General features: G+C 39.3%; 1 protein-coding gene across 11 annotated transcripts in view; it reads left to right on the forward strand.

The window, feature by feature from the left end:
* LOC136850542 (band 4.1-like protein 4) overlaps positions 1-12500 on the forward strand; it is a 573768-nt gene that overhangs the window by 395080 nt on the left and 166188 nt on the right. The gene's annotated exons all lie outside the window — the stretch shown is intronic.

A 12500-nucleotide genomic window follows, 5' to 3' on the forward strand; every position in this document is an offset into this window, starting at 1 on the left:
TATATATATATAATATATAAATATATATATATATATATATATATATATATATATATATATATATTTATATATATGTATATTTTATATATGTGTGTATACATATCTACGTACACACGGTGTACATAGATAAATCAGTCGATAAAACGGTCATGATATTATGCTGAAGTGCTTGCATAGAGTATGTATGCATTTGCATGTAGATTTGATTGTCGAATAATGTAAAAAAAAAAAAAAAAATTCTTGCTAGTCCCCTGTGCCATATCTTGCGATCTCGTCACCTTGAAACTTCTCGTACCTTTTTCTTTCTTTTTTTTAAATCTAGATATTTTGGGATTTTGATGTCATCCCATTGCCAAATGTTCATAGAATCTTTCTCGCCTAACAGTCGATCGATAACTCCCTCGCCATTGTCTCGCTGGAGATGGTCAGAATCGAGGTTGAGAGAGAGAGAGAGAGAGAGAGAGAGAGAGAGAGAGAGAGAGAGAGAGAGAGAGAGAGAGAGAGGTTGTTGTTGCTATTTGCAGCATGAGAAAATTGTTGATTATCGAGAAATTGATACTGTTGGATCGTTAATATTAATTGTATAATAGAATTACGTATTTTGAGATTAGGCGTTTATGAAGACTGGGAAGGAAGTGAATTTGAATTCCGCTTTATCGTTTTATGTTCATTTTCATCTTCGGTGTGCAAATGCTTGTCGTATATAGTACAAATTTTATACGATGCTCATACACATACATATATATGTATATGTAAATATATGTGTATACACTATATATGTATGTATATATATATAATATATTATATATATATATATATATAATATAAAGAAAGAAACCAGCCCAAACGCCACCGTGTAATGATATAAGTTTTAATTATGTAAGACTGTAATCAACTAAATAACTGGGAAATTGCGGATAGATATTAACATACTGAGTATTTTTGAAATATAACAGTGTAAACAAATCCTCTGAATAAGCAGAAAAATACGTCGGGAGTTTGGAGCTGGTGGGGGGGGGGAGGGGGCCGCTAAGTTTAAATATCGTCATACATCTATTTCTTAATATGCACGATGCGCCTCACGCGATTCCTTCCAAAGCAATCAATGCTACACACGACTTCCTATGACCCCCCTTCCTTCCCTTCCCTTCCCTTCCCCACCCCCCTTGCGTTGTGTACCCCCAAATCCCTCAGACAAACACGACACGACAATGCACGACTGAAGAAAAAAAAAATAGCTTCGAGGTCACGGTTTCGTTTGCGAGACAGAACGCCTAAGAAAATGCTACTTTGGAGATGTGGTCCTTCCTTCCCTGTTCCCTTTGATGGGAGAGTGAGTGAGTCTTCGCTTCGGATTGCAGCCTCGGTGGCACGAGAGAGAGAGAGAGAGAGAGAGAGAGAGAGAGAGAGAGAGAGAGAGAGAGAGAGAGAGTTCTTGAAGGCACATTGAATATATATATATATATATATATATATATATATATATATATATATATATATATATATATATATATATATAAAACCAACTTCTTTTCATAATATATTTTAGGTCTGCTTTGGGAAAACAATAGTATATCAAAAGGCAAAATAAAATGTGTTTGTGTGTGTGTGAGAGAGAGAGAGAGAGAGAGAGAGAGAGTTTTCATGAAGCTACATTGAAAAATTATTATTCATATATATATAACCAACTTCTTTTCATAATCTATTTTGGGTCTTCTTTGGGAAAACAACCTATATTTCAAAAGGCAAAATAAAATGTGTGCGTGTGTGTGTGTGTGTGAGAGAGAGAGAGAGAGAGAGTTCTTGAAGCTACATTAAAAAAAATTACATAATATCAGCTTCTTTTGATAATATATTTTGGGTCTTCCTTTGGAAAACAACAGTACTTCAAAAACATAAAATAAAATAGACAGAGAGAGAGAGAGAGAGAGAGAGAGAGAGAGAGAGAGAGATTGCAAGGGACGAATAGATTAAATAAAAAACTTGAAAGCATATGTAGATATGTATATTAAAATGTGAGGTAGAACATTGTTGTTCCAGATCCCAGGTCGGTATCATTTGAAACCTTGAGTAGAGCAGAGACGCAATGAATTAAGTGCTGGGAGGAGAATATTAACGTAAAATAATAAACCAGTTGATTAGTAAATACAATAACTTGCAATAAATTCCCGGATGGAATAGAGAATTTCGCCCGTAATCTTGCCTCTGTACAATTCATATACAAAAGATGGTAAAGGTACTCAACCCCATTTTATTATGATAACATTTCATTTTGTGTTTGCTTTGCGCGGCGTGCTGCCTCTTTCACGTCAGGGGATAAACTATACTCTTGCTGTTGTTAGCTGAAATAAAATGAGGTGGAATTTCCCCGTCAGGGTAACCTGCCTTTCAAGTGACACCAACCTTTAGTATTTTGACCCTGGCAGTCAGCCCCCGCTCTCAGAGAGAGAGAGAGAGAGAGAGAGAGAGAGAGAGAGAGAGAGAGAGAGAGAGAGAGAGAGAGAGAACGGGGATGTACATCGTGCGTTGGGAGTATTTGAAACCCACGGTAACCAATTTTGCACAAAATATGCTTGTAAAGAAGGGTACCTCGTGTCCTCTCTCTCTCTCTCTCTCTCTCTCTCAGTGATGTCGATGATTCCAGTTCCATTTGGTAGTTGCTCTCCTTGGTGGCACGGCATGAGAGAGAGAGAGAGAGTAACAATTACTGTCAAGAGGGTATTGAAGACTAATATTCTGCGCCCCATATAGAAGGCAGGGCACTTTGTAACAATTGTAAAAAAAAAAAAAAAGGGGGAGAGCCAGTGTCATTGGGTTTCATATTTAGCCTTTTGTGAAAGTAAAAGTTCACAGAAGTACGGTGATTATATATATATATATATATATATATATATATATATATATATATATATATATATATATGTATATGTATATATATGTATATGCATATATACTTATATATATACACATATATATGTATATATATACTTACTGTATATGTATATATATATATATATATATATATATATATATATATATATATATATATGTATACACATACATACATATATATATATATACACACACATAGTATATACACACGTCTGTGTGTGTGTGTGTGTGTGTGTGTGTATTGTCAGTGTATCATTGCCTAGAAATGATTTTTCCTAATATGTATAAGCACCTTTCCTGTCTAGTGACACATACATCATGAATTTTCTCCTCATGATTTGTACTAATAATCTATATAAATTTCATGATCAGGTTCGCTGTGTTTTCTTCTTGAAGTATCATTCGCAGGTGGAACCTCGGACCGGTTGTGCAAAAAGAAAACTATTGAGATGGCTCTTTGTTTGTCCGTCCGCACTTTTTTTCTGTCCGCCCTCAGATCTTAAAAACCACTGAGGCTACGGGGCTGCAAATTGGTATGTTGGTCATCCACCCTCCAATCATCAAACATACCAAATTGCAGCTCTCTAGCCTCGGTAGTTTTTATTTTATTTAAGGTTAAGCTTAGCCATGGATTGTGCGTCTGGCAGCGCTTTCCGGCGACGTCGCTGACGCACCTTCACTTGACCGCATCTGGGGAGCAACTGAGCGCTGCCTTGGTCGTAGCTGAGAGTTTCTTTCCTGTCAGTATATTTTCGTACACTTGAATAAATAAAGAGTAGAATGTCGTCATTTCAAGAGTAGGTGGCGCGATTCGGCCTTGAAAGTATCATGGAATTTTATGGATGGCTGGTATGTGATATGGCCTTACTGAGAGCTACACTAGCATTGTCTAGTAATCTAGATTCCTGTGTCTGCATACATTAAACAACAATGTCAAACTACAAAATATCTATTCTTTTTTTTTTTGTCCTCTTTACATATCAATTATGGATAATGAGAAATCAAGAGAACTCAAGTTTTCTGTACAGCCGCTACAGCGTATGATCAAGGCCACCAAAAATAGATCATATCTTTCGGTGGTCTCGGTATAATGCTGTATGAGCCGCGGCCAATGAAAGTTTAACCACAGCCCGGTGGTGGCCTGTCCTAAATCGTTGTCAGAAGCACGATCATGGCTAACTTGAACCTTAAATAAAATAAAAACTACTGAGTCTAGAGGGCACCAATTTGGTATGTTTGACGATTGGAGGGTGGATGATCAACATAACAATTTGCAGCCCTCTCGCGTCAGTAGTTTTTAAGATCTGAGGGCGGACAGAAAAAGCCGGCACAATACTTTTCTTTTACAGAGAACTTAAAAACAACTAACTTCTTGTCCAGAATCACCTAGTTAGTCAGCGAGCTCTGTAGCGTGAAAGTTACTTCCCGAAAGATAAATTATAAGCTTCATTTTTAGTTCGATCATCGAGAGTAAATGTCACAACCCCCCCCCCCAAAAAAAAGGGGGGGGTTGTGGGGGGCAAATCGAACTGGAGGCATATCTTGACCTCCGCGCAAGGCAGCGCTATCGGAGTAACCTTGATAAGCCTCCTACGCTATGAAACACTCGCCTCTCTCATTAACCTCGCTCGCTTGCATATTTGCTTCCTTGCTTGCTTGCTTAGGTAGCTGTTGACGTCGTGTATGCTTTGGATTTATACGCACTCCGCTTACACATGGGGACAAATGCACTCTATCATTTTTTTTTCTTTTGTGTAAATTTACTTCTGTTTTCGAGAATACCTGTCGTTGAAGTTCGAATGAATCATTTGCAATTTACTCCAGAAATGCCCATTTTGATATTAGCCTCTTTACTGTTTTCACAAACTCTTTGGCTTGGTTTCAGCTCAGAAAATCATAAATAACATCAAAACAGTAAATAGCACAAATCAAAACATATCAGTACGGCTCTTTCTTCTTCAACCTTTCCCATTTTGTTCCATTATTATATCATGTCCTCCGATCACAACATCCTTTGCATCGCTTTAATTGTCTTGATATATCCATCAGACTAGAATATCCTGCGCTTGTAAAAAGCCGATCGGCAAGCAGCAGCAGCAGTGCTTGTTGCTTGTGCAAGCGAAAGGCGATATCTCTCGTTGCTGTAATGGGCGGCGGCCCTAGCTTTAAGAGCGGAATGCCCCTCGGACGTGGCATCGTTTACACCCTTCTGTGCCCTTACGCAAAGGAAGTGATTCAATATGATAAGTGATTTATTCGGGTATTCATTTATTTTCTTTGGGAACGAGAGAGAGTTTCTCAATTGCCTCCGATTGTTTATTGACTGCGGGATTCTGTTCCTTTGCACCCCGGAGATCCTTTTTGGTTCGTATTGTGTTCATTAACTTTTGGCAGCTTAGCTCTCGAGAGGCGAGGCAATTTGAATGTTTTACCTTTAATCTTTTCTAATTGGGCATCCTCAGGCCTGGTAAATAAAGAGGTTTTGAGAATTGAGAAGTAATAATTTCGCCACTTCGAAGTTTGCAGGAAACGGGGAACAGAAACTTTGAGATTGGGTTGAAATATTTCAAAACTGTGGTTTTTACCAATTTTCACTTTGAGATTATTGAGATTAATGTCCTCATTTCTTGTATAACTCTGCATTTCAGAATGTTTCATTAATAACAAGATGTATTTCTGCAATAGCCTTGATGGCTTGGTCGGTAGAGCAGCAGCCTCGGACTTCATAGAGGTCTGTGGCGCGGGTTCAAATCCGCAGCTGACCGATCAGAGAGGCGGACACTTTGCTATCCGTGTAGACAGCCCGGGATTACGTATGTAATCAACGGATAGGTTTGCTAAAAGCAAATGGGTGTTACAGACTAATACACGCATAAACAAAGCCACTCCAACATCTAAAAAACATAACAGACACCTCACACGTCTCAAACTGTCGACCTAACCACTCAGTTCTCCTCACTGCTGGGAGAAAGGGAGCTGGGGATTTGGTACGATACATGTACACATTCGTTACCGGGGTCTAAGCGATGTCAGGCAGGGCAGCCGATCGAGGCTACGGCCTTGCCCAACGCCAAATCAATGTCCTTCAAAAGAAGGCATCGTGCTTACCCCCATATAAAAAATGGGAAAAAGCACGTTAAAACGAAGAAAAAAAAATTTCTGCACACTTTATGGGAATTTGTTTTCATGTAAACTTTCAGAATCTATGATAATCGTTATTGGTAAATGTATAATTGCCAGTTGAACTTAGAGTATAGTTTTTTGATAACCGTTATCAACTTCTGAAACACCTTGGGCTGTTAAGTACTAGCATTAGCAGGAGCATCTAGTTATAGAAATTCGAGACAAAAGGTATAGTAATTCGCCGCCACACTCCCAGGTGAGCGATGAACAGTGAAAGTGGGCGACAGTGAAAGTCCCATACAGTATACCTATCCGCATGGGAGCGTCTGCTAACAGAAGGGATTGTGGATGAATTTGTCGTGATTCCAGGTGGTGGGCTCCAGCCCTTATTTAATTCTTCGTTGTTTGCATTCCCAAATAGTGTTAGAGTAGGGATTCACTTTGGAGGTCGTCTTTTTGTGTATTCCCTTGTGACAGATGGGGAAGTGTGTACGTTGGCTTATTTTGGAGTTACTGGGAAAAAAACTTTTTTGAGGCACTTTTTGCGGAAAGGGGACGCTTACGTTTTTTTTTCCGTTTTCTTCTTATGCAAGTAGAAAAAAAACATTTTCTCAGTGTAAAAAAGAGAAAATGCTATTAAGCGTGAAGTCTTTTCGTTTTTCTTTAATTAATCTGTTTGGGAAATATAGAAAAGTATGAATACAGTTTTGTAGGCTACCCCCCCCACCGTGAAATTAATGTCAGTTAACCAAGTAACAACACTTCAAAAATTTCTGAAGGAAATGATCATGTTTTGGGAGATTACTGGAAAACTTTCAATACGGCGAAAGAAACAGTTGTCACAGATATGCAGAGACTGACAGAGTTACAGAATAACGCCTGCGTCTCTTGTTGACATACACATATACACACATGCATACATATATGCATATACATACAGTCATATGGATTATTTGGCGTCTTTTCCCCAAATCTCTCTCTTCCACCTCCACCTCCGCTTTCCATACGATGAAGAAATCTGACGGCGTCGATATTACCACTCTGAAAAGAAATAGGAATAATGGTACACGGGAGGACCAATCAAAGTGTAGCTCTGACGATGCACTAACAAGCAGTTAGCGGCTCCTTTAGGGAGTCAAAGCCTTGTAATTGGCAGTTTAGCGGACAACCGACCGACAGAAGGTAATCTCCCGAAGACGTTATGGCCTGTGTCACCTTCGCCATTCCTCCCCCGGCGCCCCCATTAGCCTTAATCTGGCAACGTAATTAGGGCTTCCCGGAATGGGAAAGTGAATGGATAGATAAAGACAACGACGCAGGCTCTCTCCCCTCTCTCTCTCTCTCTCTCTCTCTACATATATATATATATATATATATATATATATATATATATATATCTCTATATATATATATATATATATATATATATATATATATGTATATATATACATATATATATATATATATGTATATATATACACATATATATATATATATATATATATATATATACATATATATATATATATATATGTATATATATACACACATATATATATATATATATATATATATATATATATATATATATATATATATATATATAGCTCCTGTGAATTTGCTCTACAGTTCCTATACACTCTGCATTCAATTTTATGTCTTCTATCAAGGTGTCCTTTTCATATCTGATCTCTGCTCGTCCCTAAATAAGCCAATAATTTTCTTCACAAAATCATCTGAATTCTGAATTGCTTTGCTTTTAGATTATCTTATATATTTTGTTCCAGTCTCTTTTCTTTTGACATATCCCCACATTCCTCTAGTCTCCTCTTAAATTACCGTTTTATTCCTTCACCTCTTAGTTATGGCCTCACTTGCACCCCGAGCTGTTAATCTCAATTTCTGCAGTGGTTCTCAAACTAGGGGTAGTTACCCCCGTGGGGATAATGAAGCCGTTTCTGGGGGGGTAACGAGACACTTTCTAAATTTTATTTTCTGTTAATTACCAAAGAAATAATGCTTTCATTCCAATTTGTAATGAAAGAAATAATGCTTTAATTTTAATTTTTTGTCAAAGGAAAAATGTGTGAAATCAAAATTCTTTATTTCTTAAGACTTGAATAAAATTAAAGTTAATTTCTTACATGTAAAATGCATTAGAAATTAAGCATTCCAATATTTTTCTTTCCTGTATGTTATAGCTTTACTTAACTGAAAAGGAATGGGTTAGGGATAATGGCGTTGTATCACACCATTGCCGGGGGTAACGATACTGAAAAATTTGAGAAACACTGTTTTAGATTCTATATTTTAAGATTTTAAAATGTTTTCGATTCCTTTAACAGCGTTATAGTCATGATCTTAATCCATATTCTCCTATAACCGACCTAATCGCAGCTACGCATTCGACAGCGCCACTAAGAAATGTAAAGTTTCTAATTCGTCGGGAGTGATATAAGGAAACTGTGATTTCACTCAGATAATCGAAAGATGAAGCTTTAGTTGTCGAAAGATGAAGCTTTAGTTATATCAGTTCTGATGAATAGATGCTACCGTTCGACACCAACGTCAGGTCAGGTGTCAGTTGTATCAGTTCTGACGAATAGATGCTACCGTTTGACACCAACACAAGATCAGGCTTCAGTTGTGTCAGCTCTGACGAGAGATGCTATCATTTGACACCAACATAAATCAGGCTTTAGTTGTACCAGTTCTGACGAGTAGATGCTACCGTTTGACACCAGCATAAGATCAGGCTTCAGTTGTATCAGTTCTGAGGAGTAGATGCTACCGTTTGACACCAACACAAGATCGGACTTCAGTTGTATCAGTTGACACCAACATAAGATCGGGCTTCAGTTGTATCAGTTCTGACGAGTAGATGCTACTGTTTGACACCAACACAAGATCGGGCTTCAGTTGTATCAGTTCTGATGAGTAGATGCTACCGTTTGACACCAACATAAGATCGGGCTTCAGTTTTATCAGTTCTGACGAGTAGATGCTACCGTTTGACACCAGCTCAAGATCAGGCTTTAGTTGAGTTCTGACGAGTAGATGCTACCGTTTGACACCAACACAAGATCAGGCTTCAGTTGTATCAGTTCTGACGAGTAGATACTACCGTTTGACACCAACGCAAGATCAGGCTTCAGCTGTATCAGTTCTGATGAGTAGATGCTACCGTTTGACACCAGCATAAGATCAGGCTTCAGTTGTATCAGTTCTGACGAGTAGATGCTACCGTTTGACACCAACACAAGATCAGGCTTCAGCCCTATCATATCTGACGAGTAGATGCTACCGTTTGGCACTAGCATAAGATCAGGCTTCAGTTGTATCAGTTCTGATGAGTAGATGCTACCGTTTGACACCAACACAAGATCATGCTTCAGTTGTGTCAGTTCTGATGAGTAGATGGTACCTTTTGACACCAACACAAGATCAGGCTTCAGTTGTATCGGTTCTGTACGAGAAGATGCTACCGTTTGACACCAGCATAAGATCAAGCTTCAGTTGTATCAGTTCTGATGAGTAGATGCTACCGTTTGACACCAACATAATATCAGGCTTTAGTTGTATCAGTTCTGACGAGTAGGTGCTATCTTTTGGCACCACCATACCATCAGGCTTCAGGTGTATCAGTTCTGACGAATAGATGCTACCATTTGACACCAACATAGCAGAACTTTATGGAATGATCGATTATAATAGATATTTTTGCTGGCATAATGAAAAAAGTTAATAAAGAGAACCAAAAGAATAATTTGTTTCTGAGGAAGTTCAGACATAACATTTTTATCAAATGACATAAAGTTAAAAATCTTCCTACTAAAGGTTACCGTTTCAGCCTCAGAGATTGTTTATCGCAGGATAAAAAAAAAACACACCAGGAGACCAGAGACCTCCAGTAAAATAGTCTCAGAGATCTAGAGAATAGGGATGCTATAATGGTTGCGTTTAAAATGACCTGTGACCTTTTAAAATGCTCCAAGGTCAAAAATATTTGGGAAAATAATAGCCACCCCTATAGATCACCTACTTACCTATCAAATTAATCTTCGAAATGAGAGTAAAGGGAAAGCAGGATGCTAATAATAATAATAATAATAAAATAAAATCCAAGTGGTCCTTGTTTGTCCACCCCATGTAGGGGCGGGGTAGGTAGGGGATTGGGAGAGTAGAGTAGACATGACACATCCACCCTCCACCTGCAAACCTGTTTGTCCGCCCCGGGGGGCAGGGAAGGTAGGGGATTGGGAGGGTAGGGGACACATGACACATCCACCCTCCTCCTGCAAACCTGTTTGTCCGCCCCAGGTAGGGCCTGCCAGGTAGGGGATCGGAAGGGTAGGGGAGACATAACTGGCAGCACCCGGTTCCAGCACGGTGTAGCACGCGCCATCAAGCTCGTAATAACAATAACACTTTACGATATAGTCTATTACAGTGTAGTGATACTGGTATCAAACGGTAAAGATATATGCATTAAAAATGTTACCATAAACATTAATGCCTATTGATGAAGGGCTTTCGTAAATGTTTAAATGTTTGCACTTGGTACGCTTGTCATTGCAGCTCACTGATATTAATCATTATCAAAGGAAAATTCAGCACTTATGTAAACTGTGTTTTAGAGCTTGCTGTTGGTAAATATTACGGCACCTTTTTGTAAGCGTTTAGTTTGTGTGGCCATCGTGTTTGCCTGATCGTTTTCCTTTTAGCAGTTACATGCATATTAGCTAAGTGGTTCTATACATGTTTATGATGATTACCACGCCTACTCTTGATTGTCTTGTTGACGATAAAATAATGGAGGCGATAATGATGAAAATGAAGGTGTTTGCTGATGGGGAAAAAACATGTCTAAATTTTGCTCTGCGGTTTGCAGTTGTGCCGTGAATTGGAATCGAGAGACGGTGGTCTTTATCGAATAAAATTTGAAATGGGTTGTAGTGTTTCTCTCTGTTTTCATCCTAGGTAATGCATCATTGTCTGTTTAGGGGCGTTCAGTGATTAGTTTCTAAAAAAAAAAAATAGTTTGAGGAAGAGAATTTTCTAGACGAAATTATCACAGAGTTCATGGTGGAAAGCTTGCCAGTACTTTATGATTCTCTCTCTCTCTCTCTCTCTCTCTCTCTCTCTCTCTCTCTCTCTCTCTCTCTCTCTCTCTCTCTCTCTCTCTCACACACACACACACAAACACATTAGATATATAGATATATATACATTATATATATATAATGTAATATATATACTTATACATATATATACATATTATATATACACATATACATATAGAAGTGAGTGTATGTAAGTTAGAGCAGCAGTTGCTTTTGCTCAGTAAGTTCCACTGGGCGTTTAGTACATTGCGGCTATACCCGTCAAAATTCCAGTTTTTGACGGACTCCAGTATCTCAAGCCTTTGGGAATTTCCCCTTTCTTATCCATGACTTTCTTCCGTGTCTGCATCTTCGCCTCATTCTCCTCTCCTGATGCATTCTCCTCGTGATCACCATCTCCCTCCTCCGGTTGCGATATTTTTTCCTTCTCTTATCATCAGCCGTTATCATCAGCCTCTTCCAGTGTCTCCTGGAACCTCCTGTTTCATTCGGAATGTCCTCATTGCCATTGTCCTTTTGCCTTTTGCTCTGGGTCCGGATTCCAGGACGGTCTGCGACAAAGAGATCAATCGAGCGTCCGTCACGAAGTTTCCAGACCTCAAACGGATGCCCCTCCAAGTCCGCCTGTCGCGAACTCGATAGACACAGCTCCCCTTTCCAGCCGTAGCCGGAGGGCAGTTCCGGGTGTGGCTGGATTGACATCCGTTCGAGAAAGGAAGGATTGTGGGGATGGACGACCGGTCTCTCTCTCTCTCTCTCTCTCTCTCTCTCTCTCTCTCTCTCTCTCTCTCTCTCTGTTCTTGTCCTGTTCGGCTAAGTCAGTCATCTCCTCTAAAGGGAAATTAGCCACGCGCCTCCATGTCTACGGCTGAAGGGGCGCTCAATTGTACGTTTCCTTGTTTACGAGTCAGATTGGCTCGCTGGATCTTTCTTTTATCTCTTGAACAGTTTGTGTGTTTACGATACTATTGAAATAACCGTGTAATTTATTCACGATGTCATTCATTACATTTGTGAAGTATGAATCATGGAATTTAGGCTAACAAGCCAAGCACTTGGGCACTTTCAGCCAAGGCTAACAAGCCAAGCGCTTGGGCATTTTCAGCCAAGGCTAAAAAGCCAAGCGCTTGGGCATTTTCAGCCAAGGCTAACAAGCCAAGCACTTGGGCACTTTCAGCCAAGGCTAACAAGCTAAGCGCTGGGGCACTTTCAGCCAAGGCTAACAAGCCAAGCACTGGGGCATTTTCAGCCAGAGCTAACAAGCCAAGCGCTTGGGCATTTTCAGCCAAGGCTAACAAGCCAAGCGCTTGGGTACTTTCAGCCAAGGCTAACAAGCCAAGCGCTGGGGCACTTTCAGCCAAG

The sequence above is a fragment of the Macrobrachium rosenbergii genome, chromosome 22 (assembly GCF_040412425.1).
Source record: "Macrobrachium rosenbergii isolate ZJJX-2024 chromosome 22, ASM4041242v1, whole genome shotgun sequence".
In the NCBI taxonomy this organism is placed as follows: domain Eukaryota; kingdom Metazoa; phylum Arthropoda; class Malacostraca; order Decapoda; family Palaemonidae; genus Macrobrachium; species Macrobrachium rosenbergii.